This window comes from Aedes aegypti, chromosome 2 (assembly GCF_002204515.2).
Source record: "Aedes aegypti strain LVP_AGWG chromosome 2, AaegL5.0 Primary Assembly, whole genome shotgun sequence".
Lineage (NCBI taxonomy): Eukaryota > Metazoa > Arthropoda > Insecta > Diptera > Culicidae > Aedes > Aedes aegypti.
Window position 1 is genome coordinate 192,742,613 of NC_035108.1, and position 24,423 is coordinate 192,767,035.

At 37.9% G+C, this 24,423-nt stretch overlaps 1 protein-coding gene across 7 annotated transcripts in view; it reads right to left on the reverse strand.

Moving 5' to 3' along the window:
• The window catches only part of LOC5577147, a 408,487-nt gene that overhangs the window by 379,759 nt on the left and 4,305 nt on the right, over positions 1-24,423 (reverse strand). For 5 of the 7 annotated variants that reach the window (XM_021843543.1, XM_021843538.1, XM_021843540.1 and 2 more), the window contains exon 2: positions 8,132-8,797. The exons of the other annotated variants lie outside the window; for them this stretch is intronic. The gene's annotated coding sequence lies outside the window, so the exon portion shown is untranslated. The remainder of the gene's footprint in view (positions 1-8,131; positions 8,798-24,423) is intronic. 7 annotated transcript variants of the gene reach the window in all.

Sequence of the window (24,423 nt, forward strand, 5' to 3'; positions counted from 1 at the left end):
CCCAAATAATGGCAGCAAAAAAAAGTTACTCATAATTCAACAAAAACAATTGCTTATTTCAGAATAAAAGAGTTATATCTACAAAATAAACAGTTGACAAGGATGTTAATCCTTCTTTCTGTAAAATTCTCGAACTTTCTGTGGTACACCCGCCATCCGTGTCCGAAATTTATCGTGGACAGGCTTTAGTAGCAGCGAGGTGCATCTGGAAATAATGGTCCGGTGAAGGTTACTCGAAATACAAATGAACGGAAATTCTACTTAACGTGGAAAAATAAATTACCAGCAATGTTTTAACGCATTTTCAAAGAAATATTCTGCGACAAACCTGTGGAAGAATATCTGCATTGATTTACAAAACATTTTCTGAACGAAGTCCTGTAAAAATTTTTGGAAATTTTTTTCGAAGAGTTCATCAGGAAGATTCAATTAGGACTTTTTATCAAGAATTGGTTTTTAACATTTTCGAATTATGCATTTCCCAAAATATTTTCTTTGAATATACCAGGGTTTCTAACAGAATTTCTGTTAAAATTGTTTGAAGGGATTTTCCCAGAGCCAGAGATTTCTCGAGAAATTAATAAATCATCCTTCAGAAAAAAAATCGTTAGTAAAACTTTTGCAGAACCATTGAATCTTATTCCTGAAGGATTTCCTGGAACGTGGTCTTGCGAAGTGAATGCGAAGTGGAGAATGTTCGAAGCGGAAGGATCAAAACCAAAAATAAACGATAAGAAGTTCTCCAACTGCTCTACAAAGGATGGTACACAAATTATGTCATGCTAAATTCAAACATTTTTGACCATCTCCCCCTCTTTGTCACGCTTTTTTGTATGAGTCCTTCGAAAATTGTGTAGGGCTTGTCACTAGAGTTTGCAATCCCGGGAAGATTACCGGGGAAATGAGATTTCCCGGGAAATTATTTTATGAATTGAGTGGGTTTATAAAGTTTTCATGGATGTAACCATCTCAATTTTCAACATAAGATACAACATAAGGTTTTTATTCTAGTGCTTGGAAGGATTGCTTCGATGTTGGTACATATGATTTGAATTTAACTTGAAGCCTGACGATTAAAACGAAGCCAACAGATTTTTTTAGAAACACAAACTCACAAAAAAGAGAAGTAACCATACAAATTTACTGGTATACAATATATATACAAGAAATACGAATAACTCAAAAGAAAATTCCATCAAATTTGCTGTATTTTCTTGTTTTTGAAAATTTCCTGGGATTTCCCGGGAAATGGCAATTTTTTTCCCGTTTCCCGGAAATTAAAATCCCGGGAAAATTGCAAACTCTACTTTTCATGCTCGGCTTGACCACCTCCCCCCGTAGAGCGTGAAGTAATATGTGCACGACCCCCAACAATATTTTTCATTCTTCAGTCCAATTAAAAATCAAGTTGCTCATGATTTTGAAAGCGTTCTCTTCTTCTTCTTCTGTTTGGCATTAATGTCCCCATTAGGACAGAGCCTGCTCTGCCCATAACTGCATATTTGTAACATTCGACAAAAGTAGGCATTGAGTAAATGGAATACCAAGTGTGGATTTTATGGCAGTATGGAAGGATACTACAATTTCAAAAAATTACCAGGAACTCAAAAGTGCTTATTTGAAGCTGATATTTTGTACAACTCATATCACATACTAGGTAAATCGTCAGAAAATAATTCTGATAGAAATATCACTGCTATTACATTACGAGGCTCATTTATAATCTCAATGTGACTGTTATGCGGTTATAATTACCAATGTGACAAAACAATTTGGTATTTTTTCGAATTTTCTAGAACAATCTCATAGATTTCATTAAGTTGATCGAAAGTATTTATCATTTGATGACTATCCATGTTATTAACTCCAATTTGTCAAAAATGTCGAATGTGACTGTTATGCAGTTATGGGCAGTACTTCTCAGCTTAATGTTCAATAAGCACTTCCACAGTTATTAACTGAGAGCTTTCTTTGCCAAAGCTGCCATTTTCGCATGCCACACGATATACGGTGTGGCAGGTACGATTATACCATGACCCCACAGTTATGGATCAAATAGTGTGGAGTCCAACCTATAAAATTCAATAAAACGACATGGAAAACGTAAAATTGTAATATAAAAGCAGGAGAATGTTCGAAGCGGAAGGATCAAAACCAAAAATAAACGATAAGAAGTTCTCCAACTGCTCTACAAAGGATGGTACACAAATTTGTCAATTTGTCAAAAATGTCGAATGTGACTGTTATGCAGTTATGGGCAGTACTTCTCAGCTTAATGTTCAATAAGCACTTCCACAGTTATTAACTAAGAGCTTTCTTTGCCAAAGCTGCCATTTTCGCATGCCACACGATATACGGTGTGGCAGGTACGATTATACCATGACCCCACAGTTATGGATCAAATAGTGTGGAGTCCAACCTATAAAATTCAATAAAACGACATGGAAAACGTAAAATTGTAATATAAAAGCACGAATCGAATCGTTTCAAATTGGAACTTCGGTTAGTAAACTTTTTTGAGTGTAATATTTACATAGGATTGCATAAAAATTAAAAATTGTATCGGTTCCTGAAAACCATATTATGGATCAATTTTCATATTATGGATCAAAATGTGACATATTACGGATCAGTGCGCAAAAGCAAGAGATTTTCAACTCAATGCATCTGTATTGCATGGTATAGCGAAAGTTAACAATGTGTCATATATTACTGCAAAAAATAGCAGTGTTAGAGCTGGAAACAAGGGTAAAATGGCCTTTTTTTGTGATACTGCATTGTAGTAACTGAGACATGAACTGTTTTCGCTATACACCAAGTTTACCACCCATTTTTGTCTGCTAAAAAATGAAATTTACAAACCTTGATGTTTTATTAGTTTTATCCTTAGTGCTATTGTCTGAAAAGGTCGAATCCAATGCACAAAATAGCAGAAATCTACATTCTTTGGAAGTGATCCATAACCGTGGTAAACGATCATTTCCTGGTCCATATTATGGATCACTGGTTAGAAGTGCTAATATTCGATATTTAGAATCAACAATCAAGAAAAATGTTTTCCAAAGATGAATTCATACTAAATCGAAGCGAACGAGCATAAAATATGTTATAACATTTGAATTTTACCACCTGTGGGAGCTTATGAATGCTGACGGCACTTCTTACAGAAAACGACCATATAATGATAGCTGTGTGGTACCAACTAAACATTTGTCAAATACACCGTTATTTAGCGGTCGAATGTTGTGCTTAACATTACAAATGGTAGAAGACAAATTGTATAACATGGGAAAAATATGTTTTACGTCAACGTTTATGTTTTGAGCGAGTTATCCAATGTTGAACGCCAAAGTGATCCGTCACTGTGGGTGATCCGTAACTGTGTGGGTATGGTACTCTATGCCCAGGGAAGTCAAGCAAATTTCCTTTACGAAAAGATCCGACGACCGACCGGGAATCGAACCCAGACACCTTCAGCATGGATTTGCTTTGTAGCCGCAGACTCTAACCACTCGGCTAAGTAAGGCCCCCAAACGTTCTCAATGAAGTTAATATTTTGTAGCAATATTATTTTTAGCGATTCCACAAAAATGGTCGGAAAAAATTAAGTTTGGACAAAACTAGTTTTATCGCCTTAATCGAAGAAACATGTAATCTCAATATGTTATTTAATGTTTTTATTGTTCCAGAAGGGACTATTCACTTAATACGTGGTTTGAAAACGGGATTTTATTTGATATGCAGTCAAGTTTGGTTGAACATATAAATTTTGTTTCGATCATTCGATCAATTTTGATCAAAATGTTTGTGAAGAGTGAAGACATATATTTTAGATGAACTTGTACGAAGTGCTTGATTTATCGACTGTTAATAGTCTTCTGTATTTTGCCTTCGGGGGTGACCTATTTCGCATAAGGATGTTTCGCATACGGACGTTTGGCATAATGGACATTTCGTAAAAAGCATCAAGAACAGGTAGCATTTTAGAGAAGGCATATATTTCTGATTATACCAAACGGCCGTATGCGAAATGTTCCACCCCCTTTTGCCTTCTTATATGTTAGTCGATCTGCTTTTGTGTTGATCGCTGGCTCTTTTTTGGCTAGAGCCGGTTCATTTGATCAGCACGGATCAGACAAAAAGTGACCCGGAAAACATACAAACCGATTACACAGCGTAACAAAAACGACATTTTTGCGTGTCTCAAGAATCAAATTATGTGTCTCTGGTAGATTTGAGGTCGCTGAATCTTATGCCATTTTCTGAAATCTCCCAGCACGTCACATTTTGTTGCTACAGGTCACCAAAATTGAATAAAACATTGGTTTCAATGTTGTTTACGTGAAATTTAAAATATGATTTTCAAACTTTTTTGTCATCTAATCCAGCAAGCATGCAAAATAGGACTTGAAATTTCATTTCAGATATAATTTGGTTGAAATTGCACGATAAAATTTAGATTAAATCGATTTTTTTACATACTTGCAGTCTCCATACAAAACTTTTAGTTTTTCCAATATGGCAATATACAATACTTTTCTAAATCAACAAAAAATAACTTTTGAGCATCGAAAGTATCATGTACTTTGTTGATAAGTGTTGTCATACACTTGAAGTTAGAATGCTGTGGCAAATTAAGCAAATAAATTGCCATTCAAGCTGACAAACTTGCATCCAAGTTGGCTGATATAGTCAAATTTTGCATTTTCAACAGTGAAAATCTCAAAAATTATACGTGCTATAATATTTTTGAAAATGGCAATGGATTCAGCAACCCTTAATTAAGTTAATAGCGGTATTTTGATGCTTGAGACAAAAACGTGTTCCACAGTGTTATTTTCCCCTTCTCTCCTTTGTAAGTTTCTCGGCTTTATTATAACGCTTGACACGTGCCTTGTTTTGCGCGCCATGCAAGTAAAGTTTTCTCCATAACGTGCTCTCTGCACTCTCAGCATAGACAGACAAATTTTTTTGCCTATTTGCACACAGGAACATGTAACACAGAGAGAAAAAGTGACCACTTGAATGGCAAGCACATTTTATGCTTCTTTCTTTTGGTTCGGGTAGGGGAAATCGGCCGAGTGTATCGTGAGTTTCTGGGGATGAATGTACGAAGAATGAGAGAGAAAGATTCTAAAGGAACGACGTATGTCGCGCAACAGGTATTGAACCGCTCTTTTTCGGTTCGCTTGGTTCAGTTCGCTCTTCTTTTGCGAGCCGCTGAGCCACTGAACCGTTTCAAAGATCCAGCTCACTAAAATAAGTGATTTGGATCGGATCTGTTCACTGAAATGAGCTGTTTTGCCCATTTCTACTACTTACTAGTTCTGTTTTTTGTCATTATGTGTTTGAATCCAACGCAAAACTATATTCTGTTACTGCATAATGACCTAACTGACATGAGCGTTTTCTCTTCATCAATCCTCTCTTCCGCTAATAACTTCCCTAAATTAGATAAATCAGTAAAATTCTTGTTAATGAAGCAAGATATAGTGATTCTTTATCCAACAGCACGAAACTATGTTACGAAAAGAGAATCGATGAATGCAGAAAAGTCCTCATGAAAAAATAATGCTGAATTGTCTTATTACTGTTTTCCACCTCACGTCACTAGTTTTATGTTGCACTACTTTTGTGCACTGTTCTATGACTGATATGTGGTTTGATCTTGGTTATGCTGGAATGGGTAGTTTGTGTTTGTATTCCTATGTATATTAGTAGTTCCTTACAGTCTCGATTTTGTATATTACACCAAATAGTATGGTGTGTAAGCCGTCCATGTCTGTGCGTTTGTTTATTGTATTACTATCGTTGTTGTTGTGTATCATCTCTAATACCAGTAGAATATTTTTCTTAAATATTTGATCAACTATTTTTGTCGTCTCATAGTTGAACATGTGTTCATGTTCGATGCAGTGGGCTAGGAGAGCAGTTTTTTTTCCTTCAGTGCTCTCACTGGTTCATATGTATATGTAAAATCCGAAACCAATAGACTCTCCAGCTGAATAAGATTTCCATTACGAAAAGATCCTGGACCGACCGGGAATCGAACCCAGACACCTTCAGCATGGCTTTGCGGACTCCAACTACTCGGCTAAGGAAGGGAGGTATCAAGTTACAGAACACAAAACCAGTGTAACTGCGACCCAAAGGAACCATCGAGGCAGCCATGAAAATCAACTTTTACTATGGTTCTCTAACTCGATATCGAGATACGGAATATCGAGTAAGAGAGAGTTAACTGTAGTTAATCTTTGCCCACCACCGTCCTTGAATATAATGCTAGGAGTTGTAAATGCAATCTACAAAAAAGTAGAATCCATTGATCCAAATGCTGCCGAGGAATGGGTAAGGTTCAGCAGTTTAATTGTGATTCATAAAAATGACCTTCAAATTAATTCGTTTATCACAGATGAGGATCAGCAGTTGCCAACGCCACAGCAAATATGGATTTACCGGCCGAAACTGTCAGAAGCTATTGAAAAATCGGCATGTTTTGGAATTGATTGGGGATCTAAGCTTACTAGCAACTGTAAGTTATCGTACTATTCTCCAACTTATCTCTTTTCAATGAAAAATTTAATTTCAGACGCAATTTGATCAGGTAGGTACATAAAAGTTATTTTCCAAAGAGTCTGACTGATGATTTTGCAAAGGTTAAGCACTTATCGAAAACGTGGATTGAAGCAGGCTGACCCAATAGCTCGAAGTTCCATATATTGCGCTATCATATCCCCGAGTTTTGTAAAATCACAGGATGTGGTTTGAGCAAATACGGGGAACAAGCCAGTGAAACCGTGCATTTCTATTTTCAAGTTGCTTGGAATCGTGATAAGGTTTTGGAGAACTCCGAAGCATATGATCGACAGCTTGTTCGAGCTGTAATGATATACAATAGTGAACATTTGTAAACCGTATTAACCGAGCGAGATGGATCAACTAGGTCCGAGCTCTATAAAGACAGCAAAGAAAAAAAACCGTAATAACCGTATTTACTTGGATAATTGGATTTAATAATTGGACTAAGAAAAAATTATAATGCCAAGTCCTTTTAGCAAAATTTCTCATGGCTACCTTGATAAGCATGAAAGAAAATGACTGTGTGGACCATAAGTTAGAAATCAGTAAGGAAAAAACGGCATTGTACTGTTTTGAAAAAAAAAAAATGTTCAGGACCCCCCCCCATAGAACATTTCTAAACCGGTCTCAAATAAAAGGGGAAAGACTAAGCTTTCATTTGGTAGATGTTTAAGCGATACTGATTTTTTTTATATAAATGTTGTTCTACCAGAGACACCGTGCTTAGAGGCATGTCAGAAGCTAAGCCAATCTTAATTTTTGAATAGTATTTTCAATATTATTTAAAAAGCTTGTACTGTTTTTAGCAGTTTTTTCGTTTATGATGGTTTTGAATTTCAAATAAGAATAAAGTATGTTATTATTGTCCATGACATAAAACGCATCTAACTAATGAATTTCATATCATTTGGTCGTCAAAAAACATTACATGACAAAAAAAACAAAACTGCCAAAGATAGTACAAGTTACTGTATTCTAATAGTAATTGTAAATAAACAAGGCCTTTGAGAAATTAAGGGATGGTCCGAAAAGTTGTAAAATTTGTGGTCTGAAATCGAACATATCCGTAGTTTTCTGTATTTAATCTTACTTCAATAACTTTTACGGAAACAAAGTTACAGAATGTCAAAGTTGAGTATTTTATATGAAAATCAACCTTCACTAATATTATCCTGAGCACAACTGTACTCTGCTTCTATTATTTAATTTAAACCAATATTTTGTAGTAAATTTTAACCGTGTTTATACTATACCGTTTAGTTTCAATGGATTTTTAGTATTTCACGACAAATCATGATATTTTGGGTGCACACAAGTGTATCAAATTTATTTCATTGCAGATTTACGCAATTCTATAATTCCATTTACAAATTTAGCAAGCGTTCCTCTGAAAATAACAACTGTACTAGAACTAATTCGATAACCGATCTCGAACACGAACACACATTTGGGTACATTTCCGACTCGAAGCTCAAATCATCAAAGCAATATATTTCGTACGTGCTTCAGTCTTATCTATTGCACAAAATTTGAGAGGTCTAATGAAACTCACCTTGCTCAATATCTTCCACTCTGGTTATCACTTCGGCCCCGTCGTCGTTTCCTCTCGGCTGGCGCTAACCAAAGAATCCGTTGATTCACCACTACTGAACTTTTGTTTCTTCTTTTGTGCTCTCTACCAAACGATTTGAAAGTTCTACAGAACCACGTACCTAAGACAGATGAGCGGCCCGAAATGTAGCCAAACCGCGGACACGAACTGTTCAAACAAAACTCCCGAATCGGGAAACAAAAGAGAAACACCAATTACGACCCGGTGACGACCGGCGCGCTACCTTTCGCTGTATATTTCTCGCTCCTATCTTCGGCAGATGTACATAGAGATAGTCTCCAGCAGCAGCGGTCCAGATGAATTTGCAGAGATAACAACACCAGCTGAGTGATGGCGGTACAATTCTAGATTCGTGCGTTTTGTGGAGGAGTAATTGGATAATACACCGCGATTTTATGAAGAGAGTAAGAGTCGGTCGTTGTCTTCACGAATTCCTATGGACCTTCGGTACAGGCTTTTGTTTTGCTTTCTTCGAAACACAGGCAGCCGCCCCTCTATCTCTTTCAGGTCGCACGGTGAAGCGCCGAAAGAAACCGCACAATCAACGAATTTGGGTTCGTGAATTTCTCTGTCTGCGCCCGCGTCTGGGTCTGGGAATCTGCAAACCTAAAATTCACACAAGGAAAGCGGAAAGGAGGAGACGTTAGGTGAATTTAAATATAGACCACCGTAGTGTGGAGTACTAATTTTGGAGCATGTTGCGAATTTGAGGTAAATTGAATCAACTCTTCTTGTCATGGTTGGATGGTCGTTAGGAATTGGCTGAGGCTTCAATATAAAGAAACTGTTGAAATAAGTTCTTTTTTAATTTGAAATTGTTGGCGTAATACATCCAGCAAAATCAGAATAACACCTACCAGTTTTTCACTGTTTCTAAAAACTATTTCATTAAATCAAAATTTAAATTCTTGTTACAGTGCCAAAAATGTGGAATACTAGAGACATTCATGTTATAAGCAGGAACTGTTTCTATAACCTTTCAAAAATATCAAAGTTTTTTCAACAAAAAAATCTGTCCAAAAGCAACAAACTTTCAGGGAAAATAATGCATTAATGCAGCCCATAATGACTTAAAAGTTTTAAACGCTTTAAAATGATACTACGTTCAATATAAACTACTGTTTGGAATGACACCATTCGTGTGCTGCACCTTTACTGTTCGTTCGTCAAGTGATCCGTTTCTGCGCTATTTTAACTTTATCTTAAATTATTCATTAAATTCCCAGCCCCACCCAGAGATAGCTACATTACAGTCTAAGGCATTGCTTCCACCACCATAACGAACCTATATCTATATGACCAGAATAAAAGCGGTGCACAGCGCTTGACTTCTACGTCATTTTCAATTTTGGTCTTCACTTTTCACTCTCGAGCCAATTGCGAGGCCATGATTCAGCTAGGCAACTCCGCTGCCGCCGTTGATATACATAGCACAGCAATTGGATCCTGCTGAGTCCTCGAGTAGGATCATTACCTAGGGCTGAGCCGAGTCGAAGTGGAATCAGGAAAAGTGGGAGAGCGTGAAGAAGGCTACTCAATGCGATTCCTGTGATTATTGCTTGCTCTATGGAGCATGCAGCTGACTTTAAGTACTGTGAATGTGGAGTAAAACTTTAAAACCAGTATTAACATAAATTAACAGACGGGTTACACTTGTTGTACTTTATTATGTTTATATTAGGGAACACTATGCCATCTATGCAAAAAATATTATTAATTTCTTCCGGAATCTAGAAGTTCTGTCCTACAGGAGTATCTCCAGATATTCTTTCAAGAATTACTCCAGGAATTCTTACATGAACTTCTTCAATGGTCTTTTCAGAAAATAATTCTGTAATTAATCCTGGAATTTCTCGCATTTCATCCAAAAAGCAGCAAAGCAGTGTCTGTTTTTTCAAAGATCCGCCAAATAAAATCTATAGTATTTTTTTTTTATTTCTTTCCAAAGTTTTTTGGCCCACTTAGAATTTTTCCAAGAACTTATCCAAAACACTCTCCTACACGGGTAAAAATGCGGCACCCAAAACAAAGAGAAAAGGTCATGATTTTGGGAGGAATGTGTATTTTCATGTTATGAAAATACACCATGACCAAAAGTCATGAAATCATGAATCTTTTTACCGTAACGCCAGCTGCACGTTACGTTTACAAAGTGTTAATTCAAATCATCGAATCATAAACTATGTATGCTGGAACCATGAATAAAATTCATGAAAACATGAAAACTATTCATGGATTTAGATACCTGTCATTTATGATTCCAGTTTTGGTGGTGAAAAGTGGAAATTTGAGTCATGAAATCATGAAGCAGGATCATGAACTCATGAACTCACTTCATGAAAACATACAAACGTCAATTATGATCCTTGTATATTTGTCATAGGTAAACAAATAACATGAAGATGGATTTTGTGCCGGCAGTTTCGGAATAAACTGTGAGTGCCACATCTTTGACAGGAACGCGAACATCCGGTGGTTAGGTTTGCACGAAAAATGTCATTCCAAACATCAGTTGAATTGGCACATCGTCCCTGGGCTGCAAAACGCTGGTGGATTGTATTGGCGATGGAAAAATAAACGACTCTGCGGGCGTGGAAAGTGGTAGAGATCATCCGGCTGCCGAAGGTTTGTGTGAGCTGCTCTATTGTAAGATGTGGAGAATGCATCACACCGAAAATTTAAAATCGCCGACGAATTTGTCAAGCAAAACCTTCGTCAATCATTGCCCGGTACGGAATAATCAGTGTGAAATCTTGCAAGTACATTTTCGCACATCTAATAGCAATGGCAGTCATTGGGTCATCGGGAATGTCATCGATATGATGGCAAAGTTCCGACGAGCATGATATTCTAATTAACCTCTTCCGTAAACAAAACTTATTCATAATTTCACTGGAAAAAAAAACACTACCGATCGCAAAAGACGTGTTGACTTAAATGAAAAAAGTGACGGTTGGATTTATGTAACGCCCTGAGCACACAAATTCTTGAATAATAGCCATGGTTTCATGACTTGTAGTCATGATATTATGAAACATAAAATTTTATGATTTCATGACTTTTTGTTCATGATTCCGGCAACGGATTTTTTTCCGTGTAGAATTCTTATAGTGGGTACGCCATACGGTCTTCTAAAAATTTCAGTCGAAATTTCCGTAAGAAAACCTTTAATGATTTCGTCAGGACTTCCTCCAAAGATATCAGTTGGCATTTATCAAGTAATACCTGCTTTCTTTAGATATTCCTGCTGTTTTTCCATGCTCAAACCAAACTTGTTCTATTATTACATGTGGACTGAGGACTGCCCTTAAGACTCTTCCTAGTAATGCATACAAAAATTTACCATATTCCAGTTAAAGTTTTTCATGTTCTTTTTGAACTCTTTAAAGAGTTAATTCAAGAATTCTTTCAAACATTCTTGCAAAGATTTTTGGAAACCCTCCAGTTTCATTAGAGCTCGCTATATCTGAAGCAGACAGAGTAGTGTTTGATCCGTTATCTGTTGCATGCTGCTGTGAAGCGACCGACAAAACAGGATCGTGTCTGATTCACGTAGTACCGAACTATCGGTCATTTGTGTATATATTCAGGTGTTCATTTCAAATTATATCTTTATCGTTTTTAAAAACGAGTCCTTTCCTATATCCAAACTTCCAATATTTTCTTGTGGAAGTGCAGAGGACTCCTCGGCCTCCATAAAGTAAGTAACACGTCAACATTTCCCTTCCATCCCTAAATTGACCTGCATTCGGACGCACTCGGCGCCGTTAATGTTTGTTATAATAATGAGAGCACTAGTTCTTACAGTATCAGCCATATAAAATGCACCCCAGCCGATTTCTCTTACAAAATGGCCAACTTCAGAGAGCTATATTTCCGCCGTTTCTTACCCGATTTTATTTTCATTTTTCTGTGATGAACTTCAAACTACTTGAATTTTTGATAATTATTGAAAAAGTTGTGTAAAAACTATTAATTTAAAAGTTACAGATAGGTTCAATTTTGACAAAACAAGATATGCACCAAGGCACAAAATGATGCAACAGAAAAATGCTCTAGGTTCGGTCGGTCCAGGATCTATTCGTAAACAAATTTCCTTGACTTCCCTGGACATAGAGTATCATCGTACCTGACGCACGATATACGAATGAGGAATTGGCAGCTTCGCCAAAGAAAGCTCTCAGGTAATAATTGGGTCCTCAAATGTTAAACGAATTCTTGTTTTTATTTCATAATACGAAAGAGTATGTTCTTGCAACTACTTTAGCAATTTTTTCAGCTCAAATAACGGTTAGCACATATTAAATCTTTAATTTAAAATATTGGTCCCAAATAGGAATTACACTTTTGATCATGTTTGACGTTCACTTTGTCTAAGACCAGCCCAAGGTGGTATACCGCATTTAATATAATAAATAATTACACTTTTCACTTCAACATAGTTAGCTTTTCACACGAACGTTTTGTATTCTTCTTGTTCAAACTGGGACAGAAACTGCTTGTTCTCCCTAAGTGTTCCATAAGCCCTTCCTCAATCATTCAGCATATAGTTTAAACTATTTTGAGGGTTTCGTTTCTGAAATATTGACTTGCATTTTTGTTCATGTAGGAAGGCTTTGATTTGTTGTGATTTATATTAAACAAATAGTACTGAAGAATAAGCTTGACAAGAGCGACGAGATGATTAAATCGTTATATGCGATGAAAATCAAAAGTCAATGAGACCTTAACGTTTTCTGTAGTAGTCACGAAATAAGAATATTTTTTCATCAGGTGTTTTATATTGACGTTTGCGTTATAACGTTACGTTTACGTTATATTGACGAAATACGCTGAGGTTCTGAAGGCGATGCGAAGCACGGAGAAACTACCGGGCGTAGAAATGCGGAGCATAAGGCGAACTAGGATTGGTGAGATGATCCTAGTCTTAAAGAAGGACGGCAAGGAAAAGGCTGCAGTCTATCAGCAACTGGCACAAGAAGTACTTGGCGACGAGGTTGCTGTAAGATCCCTTACTGCTGAAGCGACTCTCCAGTGTAAAAATCTGGATGAGGTCACCGACGCAGCGGAGGTCTCGGCTGCTCTCAAAGAGCAGTGTGACATCGACGTAGCCAGTAAGGCCATCCACCTTAGAAAGGGCCCGCAGGGCACCCAGGTGACGGCGATCAGGGTGCCGGTTGCAGAGGCCAACAAAGCGAAGAACTTGAGCATACTCAAGGTACCGGCTGAGCATACAACAGCCTCCTGAAGTTTGCTTCAAGTGTTTTGGGAAGGGCCATAAGTCGTGGAATGCAGAAAATGCGGCACCGAAGGCCATAGGGCAAGCGATTGTAAGCAAATCGCTAAGTGCCTAATATGTGCGACAGAGCAGACAACGGACACTTAACGGGCGGACCCAAATGTTCGGGCACAAGCGGAGTATCAGAGCAGCCGAAACGGAAGTAACACAGTTAAATTTAAACCACTGTGATGCAGCCCAGCAGCTGCTTTGGCAGTCAGTCTCGAAAACCAAGACTGACATGGTGTTACTATCGGACCCATACCGCATACCAGCCAACAACGGGAACTGGGTGGCGGATAGATCTCAATAGCTAGCAGCTATAGGGACGACAGGACTATACCCAATCCGAGAAGTAGTCTCTAGCTCAAATTACGGTTTTGCTATAGCAAAAATCAGCGGCGTGTTCTATTGCAGTTGTTACGCGCCTCCAAGGTGGTCGATTGAGGAATTTTCCCACATGGTCGACAGGATGATAGCCGAACTAGCTAATCGGCAGCCAGTAGTGATAGCTAGCGACTTTAATGCATTGGCAGTGGAGTAAGGTAGCCGCTGAACCAATCAAAGAGGCCAGCTATTGTTGTAATCCCTGGCCGCATTAAATGTAGAGCTGGCAAATGTGGGTACAGTGAGTACCTTCCGCAGAAATGGTGCCGAATCGATTATCGACGTGACGTTTTGTAGTCCTAACCTTTTAGGTACTATGAACTGGCGCGTTGATGACGGTTATACTCATAGCGATCATCATTCGATTCGCCATAGTATAATACCAGGCGGGCGGAAGACAGCGCGATGTAACTCGACCCAAGCCCGAGGATGGAAAACAGCGCGCTTCGACGGCGAAGTATTCACTAAAGCCCTGAGGCGCGAACGGAACACTCTGGACCTAAACGGTGAAGAGCTAGTTGCTGTGATATCACGAGCGTGTGATGCTTCCATGCCAAGAAAAGTCCCTTCTAGAGAGAACAAGCCGCCGGTGTACTGGTGGTGCGAATCAATTGCAAATCTTCGAGCAATCTGCCTTCGGGCTAGACGAAGAATGTAACGCGCACGCACAGAAATACAAAGAGAAGAACGTGGTGCAGCATTCAGAGAGGCAAAGTTGGCTCTCAAAAAGGAAATCAAGAGTCGAAAACGGGCATGCTTTGATAGTCTATGCAAGAGTGCCAATTCAAGTCCATGGGGTGACGCCTACAGAGTGGTAATGGCTAAGACCAAAAGTGCCATAGCGCCCCAAGAGAAGTCGCCCGAGTTGCTGCGATCGATAATCGATGTACTCTTCCCGCACCATCCCATAAGCCCATGGCCCCTAGCGCCGTATGCGGTAGATGAAGGAGAAGAAGTGCCGAGAGTGACGAACGAAGAGCTGACAGAAGTCGTGAAATCATTTGCGTCAAACAAGGGACTCGATGATATCCCGAATGTTGCCTTAAAAGCGGTAGTGAACGCGGATCCGGACATGTTCAGAACCACGATGCAACGCTGCATTGATCAAGGAATCTTCCCGGATGTATGGAAGCGACAGAAATTGGTGTTACTACCAAAGGCGGGTAAACCACCAGGTGACCCTTCGGCGTATAGACCTATCTGTCTACTAGATACGACGGGCAAGTTATTGGAGAGGCTGATTCTCAACAAGCTAGTACCGTATTCGGAAAGTGTGGACGGCCTGTCCAACAATCAGTTTGGATTCAGAAAAGGTAAATCTACTCTGGACGCCATCCAGTCGGTCGTTCAGACAGCTGAGGTGGCAATCGAGCATAAAAGGAGCGGCATCCGTTACTGCGCGGTTGTCACTCTGGATGTGAAGAATGCGTTCGACAGCGCAAGCTGGGAAGCGATAGCCCATGCACTTCACCGCCTTAAGGTACCGGTGCAGATGTGTAAGCAACTAGAAAGCTATTTTGATGGTAGGATTCTACTGTATGACACAGAGGTGGGGCAGAAAAGCGAATTACCGCGGGAGTACCTCAAGATTCAAACCTGGGCCCGCTGTTATGGAATGCGATGTACGATGACGTACTGAGGCTGCCTCTTCCGACGGGTATTAAGATTGTTGGCTTCGCCGACGATATCACTCTAGTGGTCTATAGTGAATCGATGGAAGAAGTAGAGTTGACAGCAGCGCACTCTATCTCCATAGTTGAGGAATGAATGAAGTTTAGGAAACTAGGACTGGCCCGTCACAAGACTGAGGTGGTGGTGGTCAATAACCGCAAGTCAGTTTCAAGGATGATGTCTAACAGCTCTGCTGTAATTGCTGGCAAACGCAAGCTCCTAGCAAGCATGGCGCTATCCATACTAAAGTATAGAGGACCAATCTGGTCAAAAGCGCTTAGAACGAGCAGAAACCTAAAGCGGTTGGAAAGCACGCACAGGATATATATATCAGGTTCATCATCAAGGAAGATGTTCAATGCTTCAACCAAAGGTGTACCAGAGGAGTCCGCGACACGTGTAAAGAGGAAACGCTCAGAAGCTGACAGCAGGAATGGTATAACTCCACTAAGGGTAGATCTTCTTCTTCTTCTTTTCTGGCGTTACGTCCCCACTGGGACAGAGCCTGCTTCTCAGCTTAGTGTTCTTATGAGCACTTCCACAGTTATTAACTGAGAGCTTACTATGCCAATGACCATTTTTGCATGCGTATATCGTGTGGCAGGTACGAAGATACTCTATGCCCTGGGAAGTCGAGAAAATTTCCAACCCGAAAAGATCCTCGACCGGTGGGATTCGAACCCACGACCCTCAGCTTGGTCTTGCTGAATAGCTGCGCGTTTACCGCTACGGCTATCTGGGCCCCTAAGGGTAGATGGTATCGGCTAATACCAAATGTGTCAGATTGGTATGGTAGAAACTATGGGGAAGTGAACTTCCACCTGACGCAGTTTCTGTCAGGACATCGTTGCTATAGACAGTACCTGCATAGGTTCGGGCACTCAGAATCTCCTGCGTGCCGCAATTGTGCTGGTGTAGAGGAAACAGCGGAGCATGTCGTGTTCGATTGTCCCCGTTTCATTGTTGTGAGAGGTCGCATGCTCACTACATGCGGAGGGGACACGTCCCCCGACAATATTATAGAGAGAATGTGTGCGGATGCCGAATGCTGGAATGCAGTAACTACGGCTGTCATTCACATTAGAGTTTCAGTGCCTTTGGCGCGCCGACCAATAGATGGCTGCAGAGGATTAGCCCTGCCGAGGCTCGTCCCTTGTAACATTGTTTAGATCGGCTAGGAGTTTGCCTAGGCTACTTCTGCTACACGTGTTGTGCTATATACACAGGCTCCTCCCCGATGAAATACCGTAAGGTGGTTCCGGGGAGATAAGGGCCTGAGGCCTAGGGTAATGTCGATGCATTGTTCACCACTTGAGCAATTCTAAAAGAATTGCTCAAGTACAGTTCATAGGCTGGTTTTAGCGGATCGTCGTTGGTGCGTCATCCCCGCATTCCCTGAGTTACCTTCTCAGGGGATCTATTTGCAGATTTCCCCCTTGTAAAAAACAAAACAAAATATTGACGTTTGCGGCAAAGTTTTCCAGTCAGAGTAGGAAATCCCAGAAATAGAAACATATGGCATTATACAGCCCATATTCATGTAAAGAGAATCAAGAAAGTAGATTTGAGTATTGCACCTTTCAAGTCCGCCTTAATTGTTTATCTTTTGTCAGATGCGCATATAATTACAATACTCAAATCTACTTTTTTGATTCTCTTGATTAATCTTGGATGAATCTTGGATAATGTTAGGGAGTTAAGTCTTGTGCTTATACGCAAAGGTCTTGAAAGAGGGTTGACTTTAATACGATTAAGAGGTAATGGCTTATATAGTCCTAATATGGGTGCTAGCTCATCATGATACAAGTTTTGTGCTTTCACTTATCTACTCATATATTTCACAAGCCTCGAACCTCCGCCCTTTAGATCACTAGTCAGATACGCTACTTCTATGCCGTTCGTTAGGGCCCGTTTTGATCAATATGTATATAAATGACATACGACGAGTTTTACCTTTTTGTGACATTAATCTTTTTGCTGATGATACCGTGATATTCATTGCGGCTTAAAATCTTGATGATGCCGTTGCACATATGAATGCAGATTTACGTTCTCTGAATAAATGGTTGAAGTACAAACAGTTGAAATTGAATACAAGTAAAACTAAATTTATGTTGATTTCGCGGAATCGAATTCGATTTGAAAAAGTATAGACGTATCAATACAAATTGACGATGAGACAATTGATCGCGTGAGCGAAATTAAATATCTTGGCGTGATCATTGATGACAGATTAAAGTTCGATGCTCACATCGACAATGTCATTAAGAAAATATGCAAGAAGTATGGAATATTCTGCCGATTGAAAAACGATTTAACGATTGCTAGTAAAATACATTTGTACAAATCATTTCCCCACAGATGGAGTTTTGCGCTTCCATTTTGTTATTAGCGAATGAAACACAAATATCGAGAATGCAGCGTTTGCAAAATAAAATAATGCGTTTGATTTTGAGATGCAACAGATTCACTTCCTCGTCTTTCTTATTAGATGCTCTTTAGTGGTTTTCGGTGAAGTAAAGAATTGTATTCTTGGCGATGGTTTTTATTTTTAAAGGAATTAACAGTTTATTGCCTCGATATTTGTGTTATCGAATTGAAAGAGGAAGTGACGTTCATAGATATAACACTGTATTAAGAACACTTCAGTTTTTGTATTGTGCTTCACAAAACTCTTTGTTTTAAAAAAAAAAAAAAAGTTTATGAGACTCTTTATTTCACACGTCAAAGCTGCGTTCTGAGCAGCTACATGTTAACTTTTTTGTACTTGACTAATACTGTATCTTAACGAAGTTTTGACTAATGAATATTTTGTATTGACTGTATCGTAAAATATGTTCAATAATTATTGAGGCACTAATAAACTACGATGTTGGCCTCGATGATGATGATGGATTTTTTATATTTTGACGTAGTTATAGCTTAATTCTATTCCTTTTTATGCGTAGTCTATGGAGGTTTGAGTCCCGCGCGCGGTATACAAGTATAAACGACTGTGATTACTTATCATTTGAATTGAAAATTTTGAAAATTTAGGCTGTTGGTGGATGCCATGCATTAGTTGTGAGCAGGGTTGGGAAAAAATCTGAAATTCACTCTACAGTAGCCAAGCGAAGCCAATCACAGTCAGCGAAGCCAAAGAAACTCACGCCCATCGCTGCTGTAGGCAAAATGCCTTGAAAATAGCAAAACACCCGTTCCTAAGGGCAACCCAAAACTACTGTAGAAAAATGTTCTATTTCCCGCTGCATTTCCCGCATTTAGAGCCTTCAATGACACTCATGATTTAGAAAATTCGTGCACCCAACATAGGCTACTTGATGAAATTTACGTTTTTGAACTACTGTACTGGGAGAGCCACGTGATTTTCGCAAAAATTCAAGCCTACTACTATTACCTGGGAGGGAGGCACCGATACTACACACGAAATTGCATACAATTGTTTTCCAAATTGCAAGATAACTCCAGTTTGCCAACGGCAATCAAGGCAGGCTTAGTGAAAATCGCTAGTTTTCATTTGTTGTGTACCTTCGATCTATCTGGACAAACATTGAAAAAGGGCCACAGTTTTCTATGCGTTTAATTTTCAGTTTTAATGAAAACAGTAAAAAGAGCCTCATTCCAATACGTTATATTCAATTAGAATAAACAGTGCTCTCGTGACGTTACTTTTGAATGTGCATTAGGGTGCGGCTTATTTTTCAAAAGTTCTCAAAACCAAAAATTCGTGTGCTCTACTGAATTTTAATCACATAAAAAGAGAAACCTCAAAATCTGAGCCAAAAATATTAACATTTAGAGGTGGCGCAAGCGTCTTGATGATGAATTTTCAGGTTATGAAAAATGACCTGCAGTGAAGTACACATAACTTTGTTATTTTTCAACCGATTTTAAAACTTTTAGCATCAGTACCTTCAAAATTAAATTTGTAAAAACTTTGTTGAACACCAAATTTGTCTAAAATTAAGACAAGATTTAGTTAAAAGTAATTTATTCCAAATTTTTTCCTCATTCTACTTTAAATTTTTTCTACTTTGTTTGACCATAACTTCATGATTACTCAACCGATTCCGAATCTTTTTACATGCTTTTGAAGCTAATTTAATTGTTTTCAAACCTTTCATATATCACAATTTAACTAAAAAAATGTCTTGACAAAGTTATTCAGCAAAAACTGCACAAAAACATTATTTTTTAACGAAAAATGTCAGTTTTGTCAAGTCTTTGGCAGTTAAATATTGTCTCTTAAGCTGAAACTGATTTTTCTCATTTGTTAAACCTTTGGGAAGGACTTTGCAACAATTTTTAAATAATTTTGAAACAAAATTATGTTTGCATATGTTGAAAATTATATGCACTATTCAACTCGTAATTAAGGCAAGATGCTTTACATATTTAAGTTTCATAGAAAAAATGTTACTTTCGGCAAAAAAACTTAAATAATCCAAAGAAATTTGATTTTTTCATTGAAAAATCATGTTTTTGGGTAGTTTTTGTTGAATACCTAAGTCAAAAATATATTTTAGAAAAAAATGTTGTGTGTACAGTTTGAAAACGAATAAATTTGCTTCAAAAGTATGTAAAAATATTTGGAATCGATTGAGTTTTAATGAAGTTATTGTCAAACAAAAATGATTTTTTTAGCAAAATGAGAAAAAATTTGGATAAAAGTATTTTTAACTAAGACAAGTTTTGATTTTAGACAAATTCGATGTTCTACAATATTTTTATGAATTTAATTTGAAAGAAAATGGTGCTAAAAGTTTTGAAATCGGTTGAAAAATAACAAAGTTATGTGTACTTAACTGCAGGTCATTTTTTATAACTTGAAAATTCACCTTCAACACGCTTGCGCCACCTCTAAATGTTAATATTTTTGGCTCAGATTTTGAGGTTTCTCTTTTAATGTGATTTGATTTCAGTAGAGCTTACGAATTTTTGGTTTTGAGAACTTTTGAAAAATAAGCCGCACCCTAATGTGCATGAATTGATTCTAATTTGATTTATACTACTTTTGATAAAATGAAAAAATATGCTTAGGCTAATTACGCGCTTTTATCATTTTTGTCCATTGTTTAAGATCCGGGCTCACAGTGACAGTTCGTGACAGCAAAATCTCGGCTCACTGTGACGTAGAGAAATTTTGTATTGGTTTCTCCCTCCCAGACTATTACCATTCCCAGCACTGGTTGTAAGTTTACTGGTTGATTGTCAGAAATTTCTTGAAAGTGCAAATGTTTCCGATAGTTTGGACATCATCGGCGGGGTTATCAATTCTGGCAATGTTTTGGATTCTGTTGAACTTTCTTGATCACTAGTAAAACTTATGAAAAAGTATGGTTGAGACAACAAATTTTTACCATTTTTTTGCTGTGTAGTATGGAAACTTGGTTTGTTGTTTATATCTGTTGAAATAATCAGACCGTTTATTGTTTGCAAATCTGGTTGACATTGATCATAATTCATTATCTTTAAGATATATCGTCTTGCTCAAACATTTGTGGGGTATGTGGTGGGACCATCATCATCATCATTCAGCCGTTGTGGTAGGACCTTGTCTATTAGCAAATATAAATGCAATATTGTGAACCATCGTGTTTCGATGTGACAAAACTTAACCCCTCTACAGGAATCTTTTTTTTTTACCGCCAAAAAACTTTCAAATCGCTATAACTTTGTTTGTTTCTTGATATTTTTGCACCAATTTTTTTTCTTCTAGTTTAGGAAGCCGTGTTAATATTAATCATTGGTGACCTGGGTTTGAAGATATTCCGATGTTCCTTGGGGGACCGACATTTTCCATATAAAATGTCTCTAGCGGCCATTTTATTTTAGGTCAATTTATCAAAAAAAAAATAAATAAATAAACGTGTGCTATACAATACCAGGTAATAAGGAGCTACCCTGAAAAAAAATCATACAATTCGGTTCAGTATTCTTGGAGAAATCTGAAAATTACGATATGAGGTTTTTTAGAGTTTTCAAGATCTTTATCTTTGGGGGCCCAGATAGCCGTAGCGGTAAACGCGCAGCTATTCAGCAAGACTAAACTGAGGGTCGTGGGTTCGAATCCCACCGGTCGAGGATCTTTTCGGGTTGGAAATTTTCTCGACTTCCCAGGGCATATAGTATCTTCGTATCTGCCACACGATATACGCATGCAAAAATGGTCATTGGCATAGTAAGCTCTCAGTTAATAACTGTGGAAGTGCTCATTAGAACACTAAGCTGAGAAGCAGGCTCTGTCCCAGTGGGGACGTAACGCCATAAAGAAGAAGAAGAAGATCTTTATTTGTCCTGGGTGGTACTAGAAACATAAATGCTCAATACTCAAAGCACCAAATTGCTTCATTTTTTTACAACATACTGGCATTAATGTATCGAGGAGTGAATATCCGAATACGATAAAAATTCTGTAGCCTGAGATATTTACGTGGGTTATGGCTATGCGTCGGTCCCCCAAGGAATTATGAAATATCTCCGGATCCAGATGACAAATTATCAATATCGACACATATTTCAAAACTAGAAGAGTTTTTTAGAACTTGTGAAAGAATAGTGCAAACATATAGGGAAACAAAAAAGTTATCGCGATTTGCATTTTTTTTTAGCGGTAAAAAATAAAGCTGCCGGTAGAGGGGATAATATATAAGGTGAATATGAATCGAAGCTAAACCTCAAAACCACCAGCAAGTGACCAAAAGATTAAGTTTTAAGCTCAAACGGATGTTTGGTTCTCAATATTTGTGATCTTGAAAATTTGAGGTTAGGCTTAGATTCATTTTCACCTTAAGTTCTGTCACATCGAAACATTATTGTCATTTGGCAAATTAATAAGCCAGTGCACCACTGAAGGCTTCGTTATTATCAAATTAGCACTTGCAGTTGAAACAAAGTGAGGCAATTTGCGGAAATATTTATGTTAACTTAGTCATTGTGTTTATGTTGAACAGTGAAGTTCTTTTAACCAGTAAGTCAATTTGTTCATGAAAAACATTTTTTGGACATGTGGAGTAGACAGTTTCACAAAAATCAAAATTTCTGGGATTCAACCAGTCACCCCCTAGTCCTAGTTGCAATACTAAAACAAACTACCAGACAAATTTTCATCCAATTTGGAGAAGATTAGGAGGGGCCTCAAGATCAGCAGTCGAGAAGCTTGACCTCGGGACTATATCACATATGTAATTGCTTGGCATCAAATGCGAATGTTGTTTGAAACACGACTGCGTTGATGACATTTGATTGCTGTTTTCTTCAATCATCATCCATCATTGAAAAAGCAAAGCTACTATGTTCAATTTTGTAACATGTCAGCAAGTGCGCCATTTGGCAGCAGCTCTAAATGTAGGGGAATGAGGAATGACGTATTTTCGATGATTTTTTACAATTTATCTGTGTTTCGGATACAAAAATGATGTACTACATTAATGTTCAGAAATGACAAAGGAATGATACTACGATTGAACTTTTATGATTAGGCATGAGGTTAAGAATCTCGTAGAACAAAAACTGTAGAGAAATGTATGTTTTGCAGGTACTTTAATTAACAGAAATCAAATTTATTCATTATTTATATTGTTTAATCTGTTTAGACTCAGTTTTTCGCTTTAGACACGATTTTTATCTCTTACTTTGTCCTTACTAGAGATAAATTGAAAGCATACCTTTAAATGTTATCATGCGGTCATTGAGCTCAATATCCTTGTGATAAATGCTTCTTAAACATGAGCGATAGGGTGAGATACTTCACAGGCCTTGTCTCCAGCATTCGCCAATATCAAACGATAGTATGGATTTGTACCTGTACCATTGGAGACTTAAACATATTTTCGAAAAAACGGCTCCTTTTGGAGAGCCGTGGTTAAACCTTCATAAAACTGTGATAATCGGCTCTGTTTTACTCAAAACCCATGAGCTAGTATTGCTAAAAGTTGTCACTAACCGAAGGAACAAATTGTTTCCTCAAAGAACTGTTATAGACATCCGTGTTTATTTTTTATTAAACTTTCACAAAAAAGGCACATCAAACCCATAGGACGCAAATGCCCTCAAACCACGAATGACCACGAAAAACACGTTCTCTAAGAATTCATTCATCCTCTGATACGAAATAAACTAATATTTTCAACAATAAAATGTAATTTTTGAGGGTGGAAAGTTTATCACCAGAGTATACGACGATCAAACACTTTTCCTAACTTTGAGCGAACAAAACCTTCAAACTTCTTTGCTTTGTTACATTATTTAGGACAGTAAGAAAAATATGACAAAAATTGTCCTAGATAGCGAAGATATGTCAAAATATACTACAGTAATCAGAAATCACATTCACTCACAAAAACAATGAAAACAACGCTTGTGGATGCCAAATTCACGTACAAACAATTTTCGCATTCTGTATATGTAATTTCACATTGAAGAATATAATTGAGTCACACTAAGTGAAGTAGAAATCGTAATGGAATGATAGTTTGAAGTTAAATATTTGGTCAGAATAAATTGGAATTCTATAAGATGCAATTTCAAGTCGGATGAAATTTATGTTTTCATTAAAGATTTTAATCAATTAAATTTTGCACCATATCCAATTCTAACGAAAACTGCACATATGTACAATTTGTAATTAACCCTTCAGTCGTCGCGCGGTTTGCCACCTTAAGAACCACCACGCTGATGCTGTGTACGATAAGCGAGGTTTTTTCATCACTGTTGTACAAAATACAACAGCGCGACGACTGAAGTGTTAAGGTGAAACATCTTGGAATGCGAAGATGGCCGGCACAATGGCCAACTTCTCCACCTACTCACGTTTTCAATGGCACAAAACTGGAGGAATAGTTGGCAAATGTTCCTGATCTTCTTATTTTAAGCTTTCTGATAGTGCATAAAGCCA